Source organism: Triturus cristatus, chromosome 4_1 (assembly GCF_964204655.1).
Source record: "Triturus cristatus chromosome 4_1, aTriCri1.1, whole genome shotgun sequence".
Taxonomy (NCBI): Eukaryota; Metazoa; Chordata; class Amphibia; order Caudata; family Salamandridae; genus Triturus; species Triturus cristatus.
In genome coordinates, this window is record NC_140585.1 from 514,671,354 (window position 1) to 514,692,520 (window position 21,167).

Genomic DNA, 21,167 nt, shown 5'->3' on the forward strand with positions numbered 1-21,167 from the left:
TCCACACAGTGAGTCTCCATTTATTGGGTTTTAATTGTAATGTGCACTGGAATGACTTTACTTGGCTGTAACAGTAAAAACAGGTGCACTATTGCTGTGACTCCAGTACCATGTAACGCGTAATCGAGGCCTAAGTGGAGAAAGAAAGCACGTGTCAATTAACTACTAGTGTTCCTAAGATATTTACACGATATGCAGCTTTATGGTCGTTGTAGAAAAGAGCATACACCATACAAAGGTGATCTTTGGGTTGTAATATGTTCACAAGTAGAACTTCTCTGGGAATGAGGAAAGCTCTGTTCTACAGCTGTTTGATCGCAGTTGACATATTCTCAGTTTTTGATCTGCAGTGGGCCCTTTTCTATCCATGACATTAGACCCGTGTCCGCCCCCTAGAGGGCACTGTATTTGAGAATCGATGTCTGGATTGCAAAGTGAGCTCAGGTTTGTGTAAAGCCTTCAGTCTAGCGAGACTGTGGGTATGAGGTCTAAGGTTATATGCGGTGTCTCGGTCTTCAGGGATAGTTGCCCTACTGTGTGTTTGATCTGCAGTGGAATGCTGTGGCCAAGCCTCAGAGAGGCAAATCAGTAGGGGCTTATTTTGCTAGCATTAAGAAACCATTGACTGATGCTGCATCGTTCGGTGGGGTGCCTACGTCTATTGGTCACCCTAGCTTCAGATGCAATCTTGGCTTTGAAAAAGATCATTGTCACATGCAAAGAATTGAATGTTTGAATCATCAAAATATGACCCCAACTCATAATGTGCTCTTGAGAGGTCACAAACTAGGTATGCACAGGGGTTACGTCTCTTCAATTAAACAGAATATCATCGCACAAATGTTCAAGTATATATGTTAAATATGCCCGGTGTCAAAAGTAAGTGTTTTATGAGCAAGTTAAAATTTGTGGGCTTAGCTCTAAAAATAGTGGAGCACTCTTCGTTATGTTGTGCACTGTTAGAACTGGGGGTCTCTAGTTGGCAGAGGTAAGTACCTGTGTCCAAATAGGGACCCTTGCTTCTAGTCAGGGTAAGGGGGATACACACTGTTGATAACCCCTGCTCACCCCCTTGGTAGCTTGGCACGAGCAGACAGGCTTATCCCCAAGGCAATGTGTAAAGTATTTGTACCAACACTCACAGTAATATAATGAAACACCACAAAAGGACACTGCACCAGTTTTTTTATAGAAATATAAATATAAATCACTTTATATAGATTAGGCAGATCAAAACATCATGAAAAGCACATACACAATCAATCCTGTCTTAGAAATGTTTCACTGGAAAAATGTTCACTTTAGCAATGTTCTCTTTGTAGAAGAAGTACTTGTAAGAATAGTGGAAGTAATTGAGTCCTTATAACTATAAGACTCCTGCTCCTAGCGAAGGGAGAGTCACTTTAGAGATGGGGCCCTTAACAACCAACTGCCCCCGCTGTAGCACGGGGTGTGCTACCTCTGTTTGTTCACTTCCCCTTTTAGAAATCACCCTTTACAACAGCGCGGGACACGGCTCTTACATATTTCCCTCGCTGTCTTTCAAATTGCCAAAAGGACGCTGTCCCTAATATTACCCCCACGACATGGACTGAAATCGAGGAGGGGGCGCGGGGTTTTAGGCGGGCCGCCCATAGCGCTTACAACACTTGCTCACTTCGCCTGCTCTGGGCACAGATTGGGGCCCTTTACCTCTGGGATGCGAAGGGAAGACTACGTCGTCGGCTGGACAACTCTCTCTTTGGCGACGCTGCACTTCCCTCGACGTGGCTCGGTGGGGGCAAGCTTCCCGGTTACCAAGGCAACGCTCTGGAGGCTCTCTCTTCCCAGTGCGGTTCTCGGAACGGATGAGCCCCTTGCTGCTAGGCAACCCACGACGCTGGGGCTAATCCCAGTGCGGCTTGCCGTGACGTAGGCAGACGCAGGAGCTCAATGCCGACGAGGCTCCTGGGCCAGCGGCGGAGATTCTTCATGGCACAGCGCTTCACTCCTTCACTATATCGGGCCCCGGTGGTGATCTCAACCCCCTTTGTGATGGCCTCGGGCAGTGCACGGCGCGCACTCTCAAGCGCTGAGTCAGTTGCAGACCTCACACAGAGGCTAACGGTGTGCTGCTCGCACACCGAGTCAGTTGCAGACCTCACACGGAGCCCCACTGTGTGCAGCTTGCACACCGAGTCAGTTGCAGACCTCACACGGAGCCCCACCGTGTGCCGCTTGCACACCGAATCAATTACACGCAGGCAGGCAGGCAGAGGTCACGAGGCCCCAGGTAGTGTGCAGCGACTCGCACCCAGCGCCAGCACAGCCAGCACAATGGTTTTCCTCTGCAAACTTTTGTCTCCCTGAGTTTCGTAACAGGAGGCCAGCTCTTCCCAGGCCCTTGGAGATAGGGGGACTTCAGAGGGGGCAAAGCACACAGCACAGCTCCTCTTCAAGCAAGGGGGACACAGCACACAGCAGAGGGTCCCTTAGTCCTTTTCCTCAGTAGTAACAGCAACTGCAGGTCAGCTTTCAGACACTCAGCAATGGCAGCACTTTTCCTCAGTCTTCCTGGCTGTTCTTCTTTGGCAGGGATTCCTTCTTGATCACAAAGTTTCCTAATCTAATTTTACAGGGGTCTCAGCTCTACTTTTATACCCCAAAAGTCTTTGTTCTTTCTGTGTGAGGGGTCCTGGACCCAGTCCAAACCAGTTCTGGGTGCCCTCTGCCAAGGCGCATCTTCTTCTTTTGTGAGTGTGGGCCAGGGCCATCAGACGCACAGCAGGAGGTGGAGCCAGCATTGTGGAAGGCAGGCACAGCCCTATTCAGACCCAGGTGCTACTCCTCCCCCCCACTCTACATGCAGATGGGTCTATTCAGCCTAGTGCTGTCTCACACAGTCTCCTGGAGCTACCCCCAGCCCATGTCACTCACAAACAACACAGTCAATCCACAAACAGGCAGTGGCACACAGAAAGGCTGAACAAGAAAATAGCCACTTTCTAAAAGTGCTATTTCCAAACTTAGAATTTAAAAACCATCCTCACTAAAAGATGTGTTAGCAAATTCTGAGTTCAGGGATACCAGATTCCATATGTCTATCTTGCCGCTATGGGAGGATATGCAGGTAACCACGTTACACAGCATTCCCCATTCTATCCTATGGGCAAGATAGCCCTTCAATAGTAAAAAACGAAATTGGAAGTATTTCACTATCAGGACATGTTACCCACAGTAGAACATGTCCAACCTTTCACAAACACTGCACCCTGCCCAGGGGTACCTTGGGCCTACCATAGGGGTGTCCGATGTGTAAGAAAAGGGAAGGGTCAGGCCTGGCAAGTGTGTACACTGGCCAGGACAACATGGCAGTTCACAGACTGCGCAGGCACTGCAATGACCGGCCTGAGACACAATTTTAGGGCTACTCCCGTGGGTGGCACAATCAGTGCTGCAGGCCCACTAGTTGCATTTGAATCACCAGTCCCGGCACACTAAGTGCACTTTACTAGGGACCTACGGGTAAAACAAATATGCCAATCATGGATAACCAATCACAGTAATAATTTAACCAGGAAGCACTTGCAATTTGGCACTGATCAGCAGTGGCAAAGTGCCCAAGGCATCTAAACCAGCTGAACGAAATCCATCACAGTGTCAACAAGTATTGGCATAGCCAATAGGTCTCGCCTTTGGGACCTTATAAGTGTTTAGCCATGCAACAGTTGCATAACTAAATACTTATAAGGTCCCAAAAGCGAGACCTATTGGCTATGCCAAGTGGTTGTGCGGCCGCGAAAGTGATCGCGATTGCGATCAAACATCAAAGCGGCCGCGAAAGTGAAAGTACTTGCGTCAAGAGCTGCGCGCGCGGCTTTCACATGCACTGTAGATCTAGGCTGGCCTGGTAGCACTTTTTGGAGCCCTCTCAAAAAGTCTCGCCAGACCAGCGCATGCGCTGGGTCAGGCGAGACCTAAAAATGTAGGAGGTAAGGGCAAAAAAGTAAGTGGTGAAAGTGTTCACAGAGTGACACATTTGTTGGTGAACTTTCCAGAGTGAGCTATTTGCTGGAAGAAAACATTGAGCAAAATGTGATGTGTATTTGGTGAAGACAATTGAATATTTCCATTAAAAAAAAGATTTCAAAACAGGGACAGGAAACACTTTCTTTCACTGGTCAGTTTTTAGTGGAGTCTACATCGCAAGTCCCTGAACTGAAACTTGTGGTGTCTCTGTTGTTTTATGAAAAGTCTCTGTGTCCCCTATTGTTTGCAAATTTGAACATCACCTTCACCGCCCCTTCTGGTTTTAAAAGAAAGATCTGGTGCTGATGCGAGTCCACCGGCTGGGGTTGGGGTCTTCCGAGCCCTACCTCGGGTGCCCATCAGGTTAATTGGGGTGTGGCCAGGAGGTCACAAGGAGTCCTGACCGGGTCAATGCACCAAGCACTTCTCTGGTGTTTGACTTGTAAATGTATATCGACTATGGAGGATGCGTTTCCCTACGTCTACATGTTTTTGCTTTCATAATCTATGTTGGCTCGGATACTGGGTCCTGCCTGCCCCATAAGGGATTTAAACGGGACATTTGTGAAAGGGCAGTTTTATCCATTTACAAGTGTGTTGTTATTCCTGCTTTCCCTTGGGGAGAGCTTACCATTGACGTTGATAACATGACTTTCTTTGAAATAAACGTTGCTACAGCCTGCCCTAACAAAAGTGACCTTGCTCGTTTCCGGCAACACAATGACGTGGGTAAGACCAATGCCATTGCGTGAGCCCACTGTTCCTTTTTACTGCCGGCCTGGTGTGTATTCCAACAAGTCAGCACTCACCTGAAACAACGATTTGTAATAGAAAAGCCCGGGACTGAAGCGTGGCCCCTCGACGCCATGGAGCCATCTAGGAACCTGATGCTGTCAGAAAAGAGATGGTAACTGCCGACCAGGTCAGAGGGGGTCTGTGCAAGGTGACTTGAGAGAGAGCCCCTCCAACGGAATCTACGTAAATAGCATCCTTGGAACGCAGATTTCCTAAATACCATTCCATGGAGTTAGATACAAGTCAGAGGGTTGCTTCTTACCTAAACAGATTGGAAACCCGGAAGCACATGCATTGCAGGTGCTTTCCTGGTAACCTGGGGTGTTCTTCGTGCATCTGTAGGTCAGAGCAATTAGGGAGAGAGTTTTCAGTTCCCAGAGAGGAAATGTGGCCTGTGGGTGGGTTACCTTGGGGACTGATGATGCGAGAGAGGAGGTGACACCGGAGGCACGGTGCAAGCAGACCCCGGTTCATTAGTCAGCCATGGAGTGGGATGTTTGTTATCGAGAGGCTTGCAGATGGTGTGTAGGTGGTTAACATTAGTCCGAGGCTTGTGGATTTATGCAGCATCAAACCAGCATCTGCAATCTGTACCATCTCCTCAGAGAAAAAACTATACCTGAAGCAAAGTCTCACGAAGGGCCCGGGGCAGAGTTAAGTATCAGTGCCAAGGCTGTGGTGCGTGCAACACTGAGGAGTGGGTGCGGCGTGTCACTGTAGGACATTTTTGGTGCGTCGTTGGACTCTGATGGTTGAAATGTTTATCCCTGGTGAAGGTATAGAGTTGGGTCTTGTCGAGCTGCCTTTCCTCTGGTGTCTTGCTTTGCCTCCCCGCCCATATAGTGCCCACTGGATGCACTGCTGTGGCAAAGGCAAAATGCCTTCCTTCCTCTGGCCTATCTGTGTGTGATTCTATGGTTGATTCACTGTATGTAAATGTAGGTTTTTGTATAGACTCGCTTCCTAAGCTGATGATTAGAATCCGGTTACTATACTTCATCACATGTAATAAACGTGCACACGTCACCCATATTACGTTTATCATAAAGGCATCCGTTAAAAAGTAATCTTGTATTTAGGCATCCGTTAAAAAGTAATCTTGTATTTATTTAAGGATAGGTTCGAGGAGATTTTCGTTTAACCTCCACCATCGTTTGGTTTCTCCATGTGGGTTGTACACTGCACCAGGCTCCAGCAATGACCGCGTCCATATTTTACTTCATTTGATGGGCAATAGCAAAAAACAAATTCTGATGCTGCCAGTGTAACATGGTTGGCGCTGCTACACAGGGGGACGTTCAGAGAAACCATTGATATCGATTCTAATTTGACTATTAATTGTCCATGAATTGCCTATCGTGAAGTTTCTTTTGTCTCTGTTTACAGTAAACAAGGGTTCGAACCTGACAATTTGAATGATGTTTTCCTGTAGGGAGAATGCCAAATGTTTACTCCTCCTATGCAAGTGTTAGCCACTGCATTTCACTTCGGCTCCATCTTGAAGCCTGATTACCCTAATGACTCACACATTTTGTTTGGCACGTCTCGAAACTTGTGAGGTCACGCTGCCACTGACACCATGGCCCGCTTATAATCATTCATGGTTTTATGGGTGATCATTATCATATCCCCCACCACTGATTGAGACATGCCCTGGCAAGCCCCAGCACGCCACCCCCTCGCCCATTACCCCCGCTTCCGCATTTGTTGAGTGGCACTACATTTAATTTCCTCCAATTCTCAGAACTTTATCTCTAACAAGCATGGCTGTTAGTACTGCTTCAAGTGCATTAAGCGATCAGTGCCATTAACATTGCCTGGATGATTCAGTTTCAAACTTAATGTCGACATACCATATTGCCCACATACATAATTTGAGGCACGGGGAGGCAGGCAGTGGAAAGTGAAAAATACACGAAGTGCTGTCGAAATGAAGCGGGTGCATCACGGAGAGCTCAAACAACGTCTGTGTTTTCCCTTCTGGTTCCTTGGTGTCCTGCCAGGAGTGTGTTTGTTCCTTAAAAATAAAAAACGAATATAAACATGTGGCGAAGTGCTGATGAGGTTGCAAAATGCATAAATTGGCAGCCTTAAGCTTACACTCTGCTTAGTGGTTTTAAAACCGAGGTATCTGCGATCCAAACTCAGTGGCCACATTTCACGTTTTGCCATGGATTAAAAGGAGACTATTACATCTAGTTAAGTAAAACTTTTTAAAAAACATTCCAGCTTTGCCTTGCCATTTTAGTCTGTAAGCCACATTTAAAAATAATAAAAGTTATTTTTTGAAACAACAAATGACAATTAAAAAAAAAAAGTCACGTTTGCTCAAACTACAGGCTCACATAAACATGTTTATCTGTATGGTGCAGCCTAGAAACAGATCTAGCATCTTGGGACCCTTCAGGGTGTCATTCCTGGACCTTGGTACCACAGTCTGCTTAGAAGCAGTACCTCACATCACATTGTACATTGGTTGAATTACAGATACAGAATTGTGTCATATGCATTACATTTGTAGTAAAAGTTGCAATGGTCATAAAACGATTTCAGTATTTGTTAAGGTTGGACATGTTGGGAAACTGACTAGCATAATACAGTCACATTTTCATAATATCCACAATTAATATGTATGAAGTTCATTCAAATCTATAGAATTTCAGTAGAGATAATTTCCATATTTGTTAAGCATTTTAAAAACCCGACTAGATTTCATTATTCAGTGGCTCAATAAACCTAATATAATCCATATGGCATATAACTCTACACTTCCTCTTTAACTTTGAACTAAAAACATGAGACAATAACTTGCATAAGTAATGTCTAGTGAGAATATTAACATGCACTGGCAAAGTAAATAGGTAATGTATTAAAAGATGCAAGTATTGTCAAGGACTTAGAGCCTTTTTCAGTGTCTGTTTCCATTCTTGTCATTTGCCAACCCCGTGCTACTGAGGTCTTAGCTTCTTACAGGCAACGGTAGAACCGTCCATTTGAGTGGTGGCCTGAACTCAGTTCACTTTACGACAGGCATGAAAGCTGCGTGTTGGCAAACATATCCAGACTCTGAAGGCGATGGCAAGTCCCAAATCTCTGACAATATCTTCTGAGTTTCAAGGACGCAATTGAGTTCACTAGTTTAAAGAGCCCAACCCCTACAATGAGGCTGGAAATAAAGGTAAATGTCCCAGTGGAGACTCAATGTTTTACTACTGTCTCTTTAAGAGATGCTTCAAAGGAAGAAAATATAGTTATCATGACATCTGTGAAGGCCACCTTCTGCCCAAGAGACCCAAGTTCATCTTAGATTGTTAAAGAATTATATAGTGAATTAGCCCTATAAAACAGCTTGGAAGCGTAAGAACCTTCCAATTATCCTACCTCAAGCATCACTCAGCTCCTTAAGCTATTAGGAAAATCAGCCACGGTGCAGCTTCAGGAGCATTTGGAGAAAAACACTGTTGTTGGGGGACTAATAGTCAGGTTTCTGGCACTATCTGCCCCTATCGAGACAGCAGTGATCAATGTCCACTCGGCCATCTTAAACATTATGGGTTCAAGGAACCAGGTGCTGCTTATGGTGCTTGACCCTCCAGCAGCATTTGGCATCCTTGGAGCCTTCGTATTCATTTCAGTATTATTTGGGGTGGCGAGGGTAAGGACACGGTCTCAAAAACGGCTGGACTCATTTCATGCTCATAAGAAAACCAGATTTGTACTGGGTCCACACCAAGAACAGATTGTGGCATTTTCATATGATATATGCCAAGGTTCCTGACTCTGTCCCCTTCTTTTCCCCTGTTATTGGCTGACATGGGGACCGACTTTCAGAATTATGCTGATGACACCCAATTGGTGTTTCAGCTGTCCTTATTCCAAATGTGGATAGACGGAAAACCACACAGGTGTTTAATTGAATCCAGGATTGGATGAAAAAAGTTGGCTTTCTGTAAGTGCGTTGTAGGAAGATTTGAAGGCAATGATTACTGACTGATAAATGGGCCCACAGACCTTCACTCCTTTCGTGTGGGTACAACTGAGAGTAAAAAGAAGATAAAAACCTTAGGGGCACATTTTGAAGAATGACTGTCAATGGACAGTCAGGTTAGTCAAGATGTTCATTCATAATTATCATTGTAAACTCTTACGCCCAGCCCAGCATCTTTTGTCACAATAAAATCGATTTTTTTCCAGAGCTGTCACTGGCTTTAAAATCAATCACAGTAAAGCGCTGATAGAGGGAACCTCTGAAACTGATGTCACAACTCCCAAAGACAGCTCATATTTCTAATGCCTACCAGAATATTTGCACTCGTTGCTGGGGGTCTGTTGAACAGATATTGCTGGATGTGGCTTAGGCCACCCAGTAGAATTGTACACACTATTGGATGTTCATAGCCATACTCAGCAACATCTGCTCTGATCACACGAGGGTTTGAGCATGAACCCATAACAGCGAAGAGCTTGCCAGGCGCTGTGGTGAAAGCCAGTAACATTATTCATAGAAAGCAACACCAATTCTGAACAACAATACCCAGTGATGCTAAATGCATGGACAAATGGGCAACCATCTTTCTAGCCATGACTAGCTGTACAGTCTAAACAGTGCACTCCCCCCTACTCTATTGCCTCTTTCCCCATCCAGGCTGGATGGTAAAGGACATGATGTAAGCTATCCACTTTGTGTATGTTCTTCATATCACTTCACTATAAATGTGACCAGTGTATTCATTTAACTTCAAAATACTTCTATGTAAACAGGCACTACTCAAATCATGACAATCACACCCAGAACTGTTTGGCCCCTTTACTTTGAATGGAATTTTATCTGATATGCTGACGCCACTGCTACAGATAGACAGAGGCAGGATGATTTGAGCACACAATAGTCTTCTCTGCTATGCCCATCCTGCATGTCTGATTTTTCATTGTCAGTGAAATCCCTGCCACAGCTTGCAGAATGACTAAATTCTCTAAAAGTGTGACCCTCCATGATTGAACGTAGGAATACTAATGGTGCTACTCTTTGGCAACAACACCTCTTACTGGAACAGAACATGGTTGTCGGCAAATCTTGGCTCCCTCCCACTGCCTGCCCAGAAAGCTAGAAACATGGGGTCATCTTTGGCACTAAATTATCATTTAATGACCACACTAATCAGATAACATCTTCCTGGTTTCTCACTCAAGAGACTATAAAAAAAATTATTCCCTTTCTCCCATTGGAGCTAAGAAAAACAGTTATTTTTGCCTTAGCTGTGTCCAAACTAGAGTACTGCAACGCCTTATAGGCAGGCTCCCAAATTCGTGTACAAAATAAACCTCAGACTCTTCAAAATGCTGCAGCCTGGGTACTGATGAAAATCCTCCAATTTTGTTCAGTTTTGCAAACCATTAGTGAATTGCACTGGCTACCAATTAGGACACAAATCACGTTCACGGCCTTATGTTGGGCCCATAAAGGCCTGCACCAGGCTGGGCACCCCTCTTTTCTAAACATCCTTAAATTGTGTGTGCCTAATCTGTCCCTGTGGTCCAGCGCAGCAAGACAGGTAAACATTCCAGGAATCAAGAAAGCAGATTGGGGAGGAAGAAGTTTCTCCCATTCCACCTGTAAATGGTGGAACTTAATGCCTGATCATCTTAGAGCTCATCCAGATTTTCCAAGGTTTAGGAAACAACTGAAAACGTGGCTTTTTTGCACTTCTGTCCAAAACTCTGTTCCCTGCATTTGTTCTCTGCCATCAAATTTGACACTAGCGCCAAGATGCTGATTAGTATTCATGCGCTGTAAAAGATTATCATAAGACAATGTTTATACCTATGCAATCCCTCTCACCAGATTTACAAGCACTTCAGCATAAGAAGTGTGAACTTAGGGGAGGGGATGAGGATGGAACCCCCATTGCTAAACTTGCCAGTCTATCTCTGGTTCCAAGATCCAGGTTACTCCCCCATGCAGCCAGATGCACTCACTACTACATCCTGGTTAAGGAAGACCAGTGGGAACAGTGGCAACACCTTTAGCATTGTTTCGTAGGCATCCTTTCCCAGCGCCCCAGGACTCAGTGGGTTACCTGGTTGCTTATTCCGCTCCAGATCTCCAGCAGCTGTGGGTCATCCCCATCTTTCATCAATATTACAAAACTGAAGTGCAATCCAATTATATTGGAGGACAAGATGTACTCCCTCCAACTAGCAGTCACAAAACTTTAGTGCTGACGTTGTGGACCAGCAAGTTTGCATGGTCTGCATATTTAACGCACTATGTAGATCAAGTCAAAGCACTCAGTAGGGTGTGGTTGAAAAAACAGACTTTTCATTTTACTAAGGCCATGAATAAGCCCCCTCAATGCACTATATATTCTGAGTGCTGTGAGTTAGCTATCATTGTATTGTATTGTATTTTATTGTATTGTATTGTATTGTAATTGCATTTATATAGCCCTTACTACCCCTGATGAGGCGTTGCAGCGCTTTTTGGGAGAGTGGCACGCTAATCTGAACCTATACAGGATTAGTGTTGAGTTAGTATAGTAAAATATGAAAGTAATTTGAGTGGTGGATGGGTTTGTCAGTTATTTGGATTCAGAAGGATAGCGGAGGGATAGAAGAGGGAAAAAGGTTTGCATTTATATAGCACTTGTGACCCCTGATGGGATGCTAAAGCATTTTTTTCAGCGAGTAGCACGCTACTCCGGAACCCATAGAGGATTAGTGGTGAATTAGTATAGTGAAATATGAAAGTAGTTTGAGTGGTGGATATTAGTCAGTTATTTAGATTGAGAAGGATAGCGATGGGATAGAAGAGGGGAAAAAAGGTTAGCATTTATATAGCGAATGTTACCCCTAATAGGGTGTTGAAGCACTTTCTTGGCGAGTAGCACGCTACTCCAGAACCCATAAGGATTAGTAGTGAATTAGTATAGTGAAATAAGAAAGTCAATTGAGTGGTGGATATTAGTCAGTTATTTGGATTGAGAAGGATAGCGGAGGGGTAGAAGAGGGAAAAAAGGTTTGCATTTATGTAGCGCTTGTTACCCCTAATGGGGTGTTGAAGCACTTTATTGGTGAGTAGCACGCTACTCCCAAACCCATAAGGATTAGTAGTGAATTAGTACAGCGAAATAGGAAAGTAATTTGGGTGGTGGATATTAATCAGTTATTTGAATTGAGAAGGATATCAAAGGGATAGAAGAGGGAAAAGGTTTGCCATTATATAGCGCTTGTTACCCCTGATGGGGTGTTGAAGCACTTTTTTCTTTTTTTGGGCAAGTAGCACGCTACTCTGGAACCCATTAAAGGATTTGTGTTAAATTAGTGTAGTGAAATATGAATGTAATTTGAGTGGTGGATGTTAGTCAGTTATTTGGATTGAGAAGGGTAGCAGAGGGATAGAAGAGGGCCAAATGTTTGCAAATATATATGTAGCGCTTGTTACCCCTAATGGGGTGTTAAAGTGCTTTTTCGGTGAGTAGCACGCTACTCCGGAATTCATAAAGGATTAGTGGTGAATTAGTGTAGTAACAAATACAATTTGAGAAGTGGACATGTTAGTCTGATATTTCAATTGAAAAGGATAGTGGAGGGATAGAAAAGTGAAGGCTTTAGACTTTTTTCTTAATTAATTGTTTTTGGGATGTCATAGCGGTAGTGGGAGGGATGGGATGAGCAAAAAGGGATGTGGAGGGAGGGGAAGAGTTAGAGGAAAGAGTTTAGAAAGGCCTTTTTTTGGGGATCAGTATAATAAAAGAGGTGTCAGGGAGTAGCATAGGGGAGAGTCTAGAAGGGGCTCTTTTGGGGATCATAGTAGTGGTATGGAGTTTGGTATGAATGAGAGAGTGGAGGTAGTGAATGTGTTGATAGAGGGATAGGGTGAGGAATAGGCTAATGCATTGGAAAAAGTAGTAGAAAGAGGTTTGTGATGAGTCAGAGAGTTGAGGTAGAAGATGTATTGAGAGATGTATAGGGTGGAAATAGGGTAGTGCATTGGATATGCTGAATTAGAAGAAAGTAATAAATATATAGATCCATAAGTACATGGAAAGTTTATAGATGCATAAAGGAAGTAAGTATATGTAGATTAAAGATATTGATAGAGGTATAGGGTGAGAAATAGGGTAGTGCATATAATAAATAGTTTTTTTTGGAGGAAAGTTATAAATACATAGATCCAAGTACATTGAAGTAATATAGATGCATAAAGGAAGGAAGTATAAGTAGATTAAAGATGCATTTGATGAACTCTGGTTTTGAAGTACTCAAAACTGTATCTATTTATTTTAAACATAATTATTTTACATGTTAATACAAAGCAATACACATATTTAGAAACATATCTATAGTACAAATAAATGCTTATATACAGAGGGATATGCTGTATATTTCTGTTTGCGTATGGTGCATAAGTGGGGAAGAGCCGATTCTTGAGTAGTTTAATGAAGATAAGGTGGTTGTTGGTGGATCTTATGTTGGGGGGTAAAGAGTTCCATATTGTGGCTGCTTGAAAAGAGGAGGATGTGCCACCCATGTTTTTTTCCTTGTATCTTGGGATTTTGAGGCGAGGTGCCACTCTAGAGCGGAGTTTCCTATGATGAATGTGTTTGGTGATTTCATTCCTAATGAAGAGCGGTCCCATTCCATGTGTGGCTTTGTGGTTGATACAAAGCATCTTGAACGTGGATCTTCTGGAAACCAGTAGCCAATGCTGGGCTTTCAAGGCAGGGGAGATGTGGTCTTGCGGTTTGATATGTAAGAGTAGTCTGGAAGACAAGTTCTGAATCCATTGTAGTCTTTTCATAGTCGTTATAGGTGATCGGTGGTAGAGGCTATTGGCGTAATCTAGTTTGAACAGAACAAGGGAGAGGGTAGCTCGGACCCTGTGTGGGAACATCAAATGAGGGAAGATTAGTTGCAGAGTTTTTATAGCAATAATGCTTGATCTTGCTAGTTTGTCCACTTGGGCATTCATCGATAGCTTGGAGTCCACGGTCATTCCAAGGTTTCTTACTTCCTTCGATACTTTAGGCGGTGATCCCAGTTCATAAGGCCAGGCCAAGAGGGTCATACTGTTTCCAATCGCCAAACATGAGTATTTCCGTTTTGGAAGTATTCAATTTGAGATGGCTCCAAGTCATCCATTCATCCACCGCTCTGAGACAACTGAAAATTGGCGAGTTTCCAATGTCTTTGGGGCATTCCAGTTGAAGGAGTATTTGCGTGTCATCTGCATAGTTATGGCACGTGAGTTGAAATTGATTGATCAGTACGGTAATGACTTCATGTAGATGTTGAAAAGCATGGGCAATATGATAGAGCCTTGAGGGACCCCAGCTTTTGTGGGGTACGGATGGATGAGATAGGTGGGGTATGGATGGCATTAGTTCTGTTTTGAAGGTAGGATGTGATCCAGTCTAAAGCAGTCCACTCTATGCCGGCTTCATAGAGTGTTTGTATTAGAGTGTCATGGTAAACCGTGTTAAAGGCAACCGAGAGGTCCAAGAGGAGTAGTACAGCAACCCGCTGCAGTCAACTGTGTTCTTCAGGCCATCCCATGTTTATACTAGTTAAAATAATCTATTAATTATAATATGTGTTTGTGTGAAATTTAATCAACATTACTAATGTACAAAACGTACGTGGTATTTGCATTTTGCATGGCTAAAATAATTTGTAATTAACATATGTACGCATACTAATAATAGAAAAATAGAATATTGCATGATACATGTTGCTTTTGTGATGTTATCGTATGTTGCACCAGCTGACATCACTGGGTGAATATGAACGCTTTAAAGGTCGCCATATGCTAGATAATTACGATCACATAGGGGAATTAGTGAGGGTTTAACATTTTATTCGTAATTTCCATGTTTTAATTACTTTTTGTGTTTGTTTCGCTTAAGTTATCCTTTAGGCCTAAAAACAAGATGGCTGCCTGACACACTCGACGCGATGGCCACCATTTCACGAGGTTTCAGACCAAGTGCGCTTGTGCCAAACACCCGTACCAGTAGCCTCAACATGACCCCAAACACGATGTGCCTTAGCAAGGTCACGATGGGACGTTTGCCAAATGTTCAAACAAAGGACTTATGCAAGGAACCGGATGGATCATGCCTGACAATATGACAGCATGAACTGTGTGAAACTTCACCGGACGATCCTAACCAACCAATGGGATGAGCCCAAATTCTCAAAAATGTTAACTTTTAGCCCTTATTTCCATTATATAAATGACGTTAGAATAGAGAGGTTAAGCTGCTGTTCGTTCATCTCTATCTTGTACTTCCCTTTTGCTGACGGAGAGGACGGTGACGCTACGTGACGGCTGTGTTCCTGAATCTTTGACAGACTGAATTGCTGCCCAATTTCTTGATGAACTAAAGACTTACGAAAATCTATGGGCACTGATCGATACTTGCACGCCTCTGGTCCTTGACCTGATCTTTGGGACTGTAACGTGCTGACGGCTAAATTTGATGACTTAGAGGACGACCGATAGCCAGAATAGTTAAATATGGTGTTCTGTGATTTGCGTAATGATTAATACATTTTAGATGGAACTAAAATTCTTGCATCATTTAGATAAACAAAAATATTGATTAACAAGAAAATGTGTTTGGTCAATTATTGAAAGGTGGTAGATTAGGATCATAGAGAATGCTTTAGCTGGACTAAATCATCAATACCAACTCAACTAATTGATCCGTCGATCACGTGGAAGGAGTATCTTGATGTTTAGGATTAAGATGTGCAGTAATAAGGGTATTAGTGTATAGAAATGTAAATAATTTTTCTCTCTATAGGTTATAAGGTATTCCTTTCATGTCAGCGCTTGGAAACAGTTATTCCTCCCGTAAATGCAGGCCAGTGAGAAGCGAAGTGTAAATGTTGGTGTTATGGGCCCCACCAATGATTGTACGAGTGAATGTGTTAATGTGAAATTTGGTCTGTGACGAAGGGAGGATATATTAGGTACGGGGTTTTGTCTTGATTCACGTTACCCAGGTTTCCGCTCTGCATCAGTTTTTCTGGTAGCAAGATGATGGTTATTATTGTTTTGGTTTAGGTGATTATTGCTTGTACATTGCTTACTGATTTTTGATTGGTATTGGTTTATGTATTAACACTCTATGTTGAGTGGCATCAGGTTCTATGTTGTTTGCACGGCTTCTGGGATGTAGGAAGTCAGAAGTTTGTAAAGGTTCCGTAGTAGAGCAGAGGTAAGTGCTGCTCTCGGGAAAGACGGAATTGTTGTTGCCCTGTAGTTACACAGGGGAAACGTGTAACAAGTGAAGTTGCACGATGCATTGTCTGGGTTCGATTCGGTGACATCGCCGTGTGTTGCCATTAGAAATATCTCCTGTATGAAAGAAGTGTATGGTAGCGAAGGTCACCTGTAAATTTTTGGTCTTAGGTACCAGGAGACCAAAAGGTACTCTGATAACGCTTATCACTGGAAAGGTAATAGGTGTTTCCCTAAGCTTGCTAGAAGGATAAAGTAGAGGGAAGTGCTACTTTGTTAACGAATGTCATAATTCTGTAGTAGGACAGACTGTTCGCTGTTCTCGGGAAAGACAGAATTCTGCGTGAATGTACTACATTTTTCCGTGTGAAAGTGTGTCAATGGAAAAGCATTCAGGTTAATTGTGAAACTATGGTTTTATTTCTCAGGATAATTGGGTCTCCAACTAGGTGTCTTAATTCTGTAGAAACGGTTAGCTGATGCTTGTTAGAAGGGTAAGGTAGAGGGATGCGCTACTTTATCAACGGAAGTAACGATTCCATAGTAGGGCAGAGGTAAGCGCTGCTCTCGGGAAAGACGGAATTCTTGTGAGAAAGGTCAGTGACTGTTCTTTGGTTAGCGAAGCGGACAATGGTGGCATTTTTATGTCGTTACTAACAGATTTGTGAATTGGAAAAACGTAAAAAGCCTACCGAGAATATTTTTGTAAAGGAGGGATCAACAGGAGCAGGAGCTGCGGCAGCGGCTGCTGACGTCAGAAAGACGGCGCTGGGATTGGCTAGTCAGCAAGAGACGTAGACGCTCCTGGTTGGTGCGTTAGTGTACGCCGCGCTAGGAGTGGAGAATTACAGGGTGATGTAGACGCTCCGGATTGGTGCGTTAGTGTGAGTCACTCTGGGATTGGAGAATTGCAGAAGTGTCGTAGACGCTCCGGATTGTTGCGTTAGTGTGAGTCGCGCTACGATTGGTCAAGAACAGCAGTACAGTCGTAAGGAGAGACTAGCGATACACGGAAGACAGAAAAAAATGTATTACGATCCACCAGAAAAGGAGAAAAAGTCCTGGTTTGGGAAAATTAAGAAGTGGTTTAAAAAGGACAAACCGATTGTGACTAGGGAAGGACAGTTACTTCCTCCACCGAAAACCCCTGCATCCTTTATGGTTGCGAGATACGGATATCATACTTGTATTTGGTTAGACAATTGGGTAAAATTCTCTAGAGACGACGGAGTCTTAGCATTTCCAGAGAATGGTTCGTTTAATTTCGCAGTTTTAAGAAATTTGAGAGAAAGAATGACGAATCTAGAACCAAGACCTAGGCTGACACAGTTTGAAGCAATGACCAAATGGGAAGATGAAATGCATGACAGAGAGAGACAGAGGAGTGGCGGAAGATATAAGTACATGTTTGGTAGATATGGGCATGACACTCATGATGATAGAATGAGAAGGTGGCGGAATGCGAGTATGACTGAAGGTCTGTTTCCCGTAGGAACTGCTGAAGAAGTTGGAGGTAGAAAATGTACAGAAAAGAGACATAATGTAGAATCAGTTGGGTATGGAGTGCATGAATAGGAGGATGATGTTCTTGATGACATGTTTTATAAAAATCCACCTCTGTATCAACCAGAATCAGAAATGTTGACACCAAGTGCCCCAATGAGAGAAACTTTACGACTCATTAAGTCAGAACCAGTGTCCCAAGAAATAGAGAAAAATAATTCCATTAGAGAGGTAGAGAGAAAGTCAGATAATAAGGTAAATGGTGAGAATTCGGCAGAATTAGCAAAAACAACTTTAGAATTAACTGAAAAGATAAGAGAATTGACTAAAAATCTAGAAGCTGTAACTGGTCCAGTGACTATAGGCCCTGTGATGCCTATTTTTGATAAACAGAAAAATAGTGAACATTGTTGAACAGTTCCGTATAATAGCAATAAACAGATTGAGAAGCCAAAACAGAGCCTAAATGAAAATCCATGGAGAGAGACAATGAGTATGATCGAATCAAATGTTTTGAGTAACCCATTTATAGGCCCAAATATAGGAGAAAGACATACAATGACAATGGAGTCAATATTAGAGACACAAAGGGATTCAGAACGAAGTAATGTAGAGAAACCAGTAGGTCCATCTTCAGAAGAATTGAGTGAATAGTTGAGGAGCTTGCAGAGAAAAGACAAAGAATCCCAATCAATAGATGTGGCCAAACTACGAATGGTACTGGAAGAGTTAATAGTAGGAACTATCCCCACAGAGAAATAAAAAACTTATCAGGATGAGGAGTTACTATTTTTGTGTAAAAGTGTAACAGGGAGAGCGAAAAATCTGCATGAAAGACTAGAAAAAGTAGCAAATGAAATGGGTATAGATATTGAAAAGGTAAAGGCTTTACAAAAACCATATCGAATAGATTTTACTGAAAAAGATGTTGAAAATGTCAACACCACAGGACGGATAAGTCAGATTAAGGAAATAATTATTTTGTTGAGAAAATGGGGAGATGTAGATAAATGGAGAAGCAGGTGGTACCGAAAACAAGATGATGCCTCAGATAAAACGTTCGCAGCATTCCCGTGAGAGAAAAGGAAAAGGTAGTAACAGAATGCCCCATGAGAGAAATTCCAGGAGGAGGATATGTACGTGTTCCATGGACTAGACAAGATATTTTGTCATTTACGAATGATTTCCCTCGACTACGCGAAAAGCCTGTCGAGTGGTATAGGCAAGTGGACAGATTTGTGAAATTGTCTAAAGTATTGTGGATTGATCTAAATAGCCTATTTGACATAATAGTATCAACAGATTTATGGACAGAGTGTAAGCTCCTGATAAATTGGCCAACACAGGAATACCCTAGGGATCCAAAAACAGGGGCTCCTGATCCAGAGGTTATGAAGAAATAAAGGTTATTGCCTTTCTGAAAAATAAAGTACCTCCTAAAGAAACAGATTGGGTGAAAATTGATAGAACTCATCAGGAAAGCAAGGAGTCGGTACATGCATATTACAAAAGCCTGATTTTAGCCTTTAAATAGTTCAGTGGTGATGAAAATTTGAGTGAAAAGGATTTAAGTTATTTTGGATACAGATTTGTATATGGTTTATGTCCAGAGATTAGTGAGATGATCAAACAACATACTGTAGAATGGCAAAATAAGAAAATAGATGAAGTATTGAGACATGCAAAATATTTAAGTGATGAGATTGAAGCAAAACAGCATAAATTGAAAGAGAAAGCTATGTGGGCAAAAGTAAAGGTAGCATAGAGGCAGGAAGCTCAGTTAGCGGAACAAGCGAATAATACAGGCCCTAGACAAAAATTAATTCCTGGGAAAGGTAAGGGAAAGTTTAATATAGAAGAAGCTAAAAAGAAATTCCCATGTCATAAATGCGGTAGAGTAGGGCATTGGAAATCCGAGTGTAAATTTCCCCCAAGTACTAACAATGAAAATGCATCATTGAATCCACAGGTGCAGAATGAGGTGAGTGGTCAACCGCAGCGACAGCAGCAGGTTGTTACCCAACAGAATCAGGTGCCAAAACCGCCTTTTCCACAAAGCAAAAACTCACAGAAATACAGTAATGAGACAGGATTCTACAACGAAGAAAAAGGAAATTAAGCTGCCACGCGCTAGCGCTGTTTCGCAGTATTGGCTACAACGCGATGAGAGCGATTCAGAAGAGGGTTATTGACGGTGCCGAAGGGAGGAAGAAGAGTGCGTACTTGGCGCAACTCTAGAAGTAGACCAGACAGGCCCATTTGTAGATGGGAAGATAAATAATGAAAATATTACTTTCCTAGTCGATACTGGTGCTACTCGATCAACTGTCAGGTCAGCTGATTTTAAGAACCTTCCTCTCTCGGATGAAACGATTCAAGTAGTTGGTGTATCAAACAGACAGATTAAAACTTATCTTACAGAGCCAGTGAAAGTTAGCATATGGACATTTTCAGAAATGCACCGCTTTGTCGTGTGCGATACAAGTCCTGTGAATTTGTTAGGTAGGGATTTGCTGTGTAAAATGAATTGTACTATATTCTGTACCCCTGATGGGATAGCATTTGAAACTCCTGATGAAGACGTGTTGTATAAAATGACTATGGCAAACAGGGAAAATGAGGTTACTGAAGCTTATGCTGTATTTAACCCTGATGAATTACCTAAAGAATTGAAACTGTCCATAAAAGCAGAAGTTTGGGATTTCACAGGAGAAGATGTGGGACTAATGAGAAATATAGATCCAGTAAAAATAACAGTGAAGGAAGGAGTAAGCTATCCAAATGTCCCTCAATATAAATTGACACCTGAAATGATTGAAGGAGTTACTCCTGTGATTGAAAAGATGATAAAACAAGGCATTCTGAGAGAAATAATGAGTAGTCCATGTAATTCCCCGATTATGGGACTGAAAAATCCTAATGGAAAGTTCAGGATAGTGCAAGATTTGAGAAAGATAAATAAAATTGTTGTATCTTGCCGTCCCTTTGTACCAAATCCATCTGTGATTTTGTATCAGATTCCCCATGATGCAGAATGGTATACAGTGATTGATCTATGCCATGCTTTCTTTTTCATCCCATTGCACCATGACAGTCAGCATATTTTTACGTTTCGTTTTGGCAAACGTATTTTGGCTTGGTGCCGAATTCCACAGGGGTATACAGAAATCATATTGAAGAAATCCGGGTGCTTGAAAGCAGTGGCTGCTACCTGTCGGAGATTGGAACAGAGTGAAGGAATTGTGATGGGATATCCTGTGAAAGTGTTTGTACCTCATGACGTGGCAATCCTTTTAACAAGGAGTCACACTAATTATATGACACATAGTAGGCTGACTAAGTATGAGAAAGTCATATTAGGTGCAACAAATGTAAGTCTTGTGAGATGCTTGAATGTGAATCCTTCAACGTCGCTGCCTGATGCTGAGAATGTGGAAGTCAGAGATGAAGCAGATCATGATTGTCTGGATGTACTCGATTTCTGTACCAAACCACGGCCTGACATAAAAGATGTACCATTACCAGAAAGTGATTTTGTGATGTTTGTAGATGGGTCTTGCTTGAGAACAGATGATGGAATGTTGAGTGCAGCATATGCAGTATGCACAGTTGC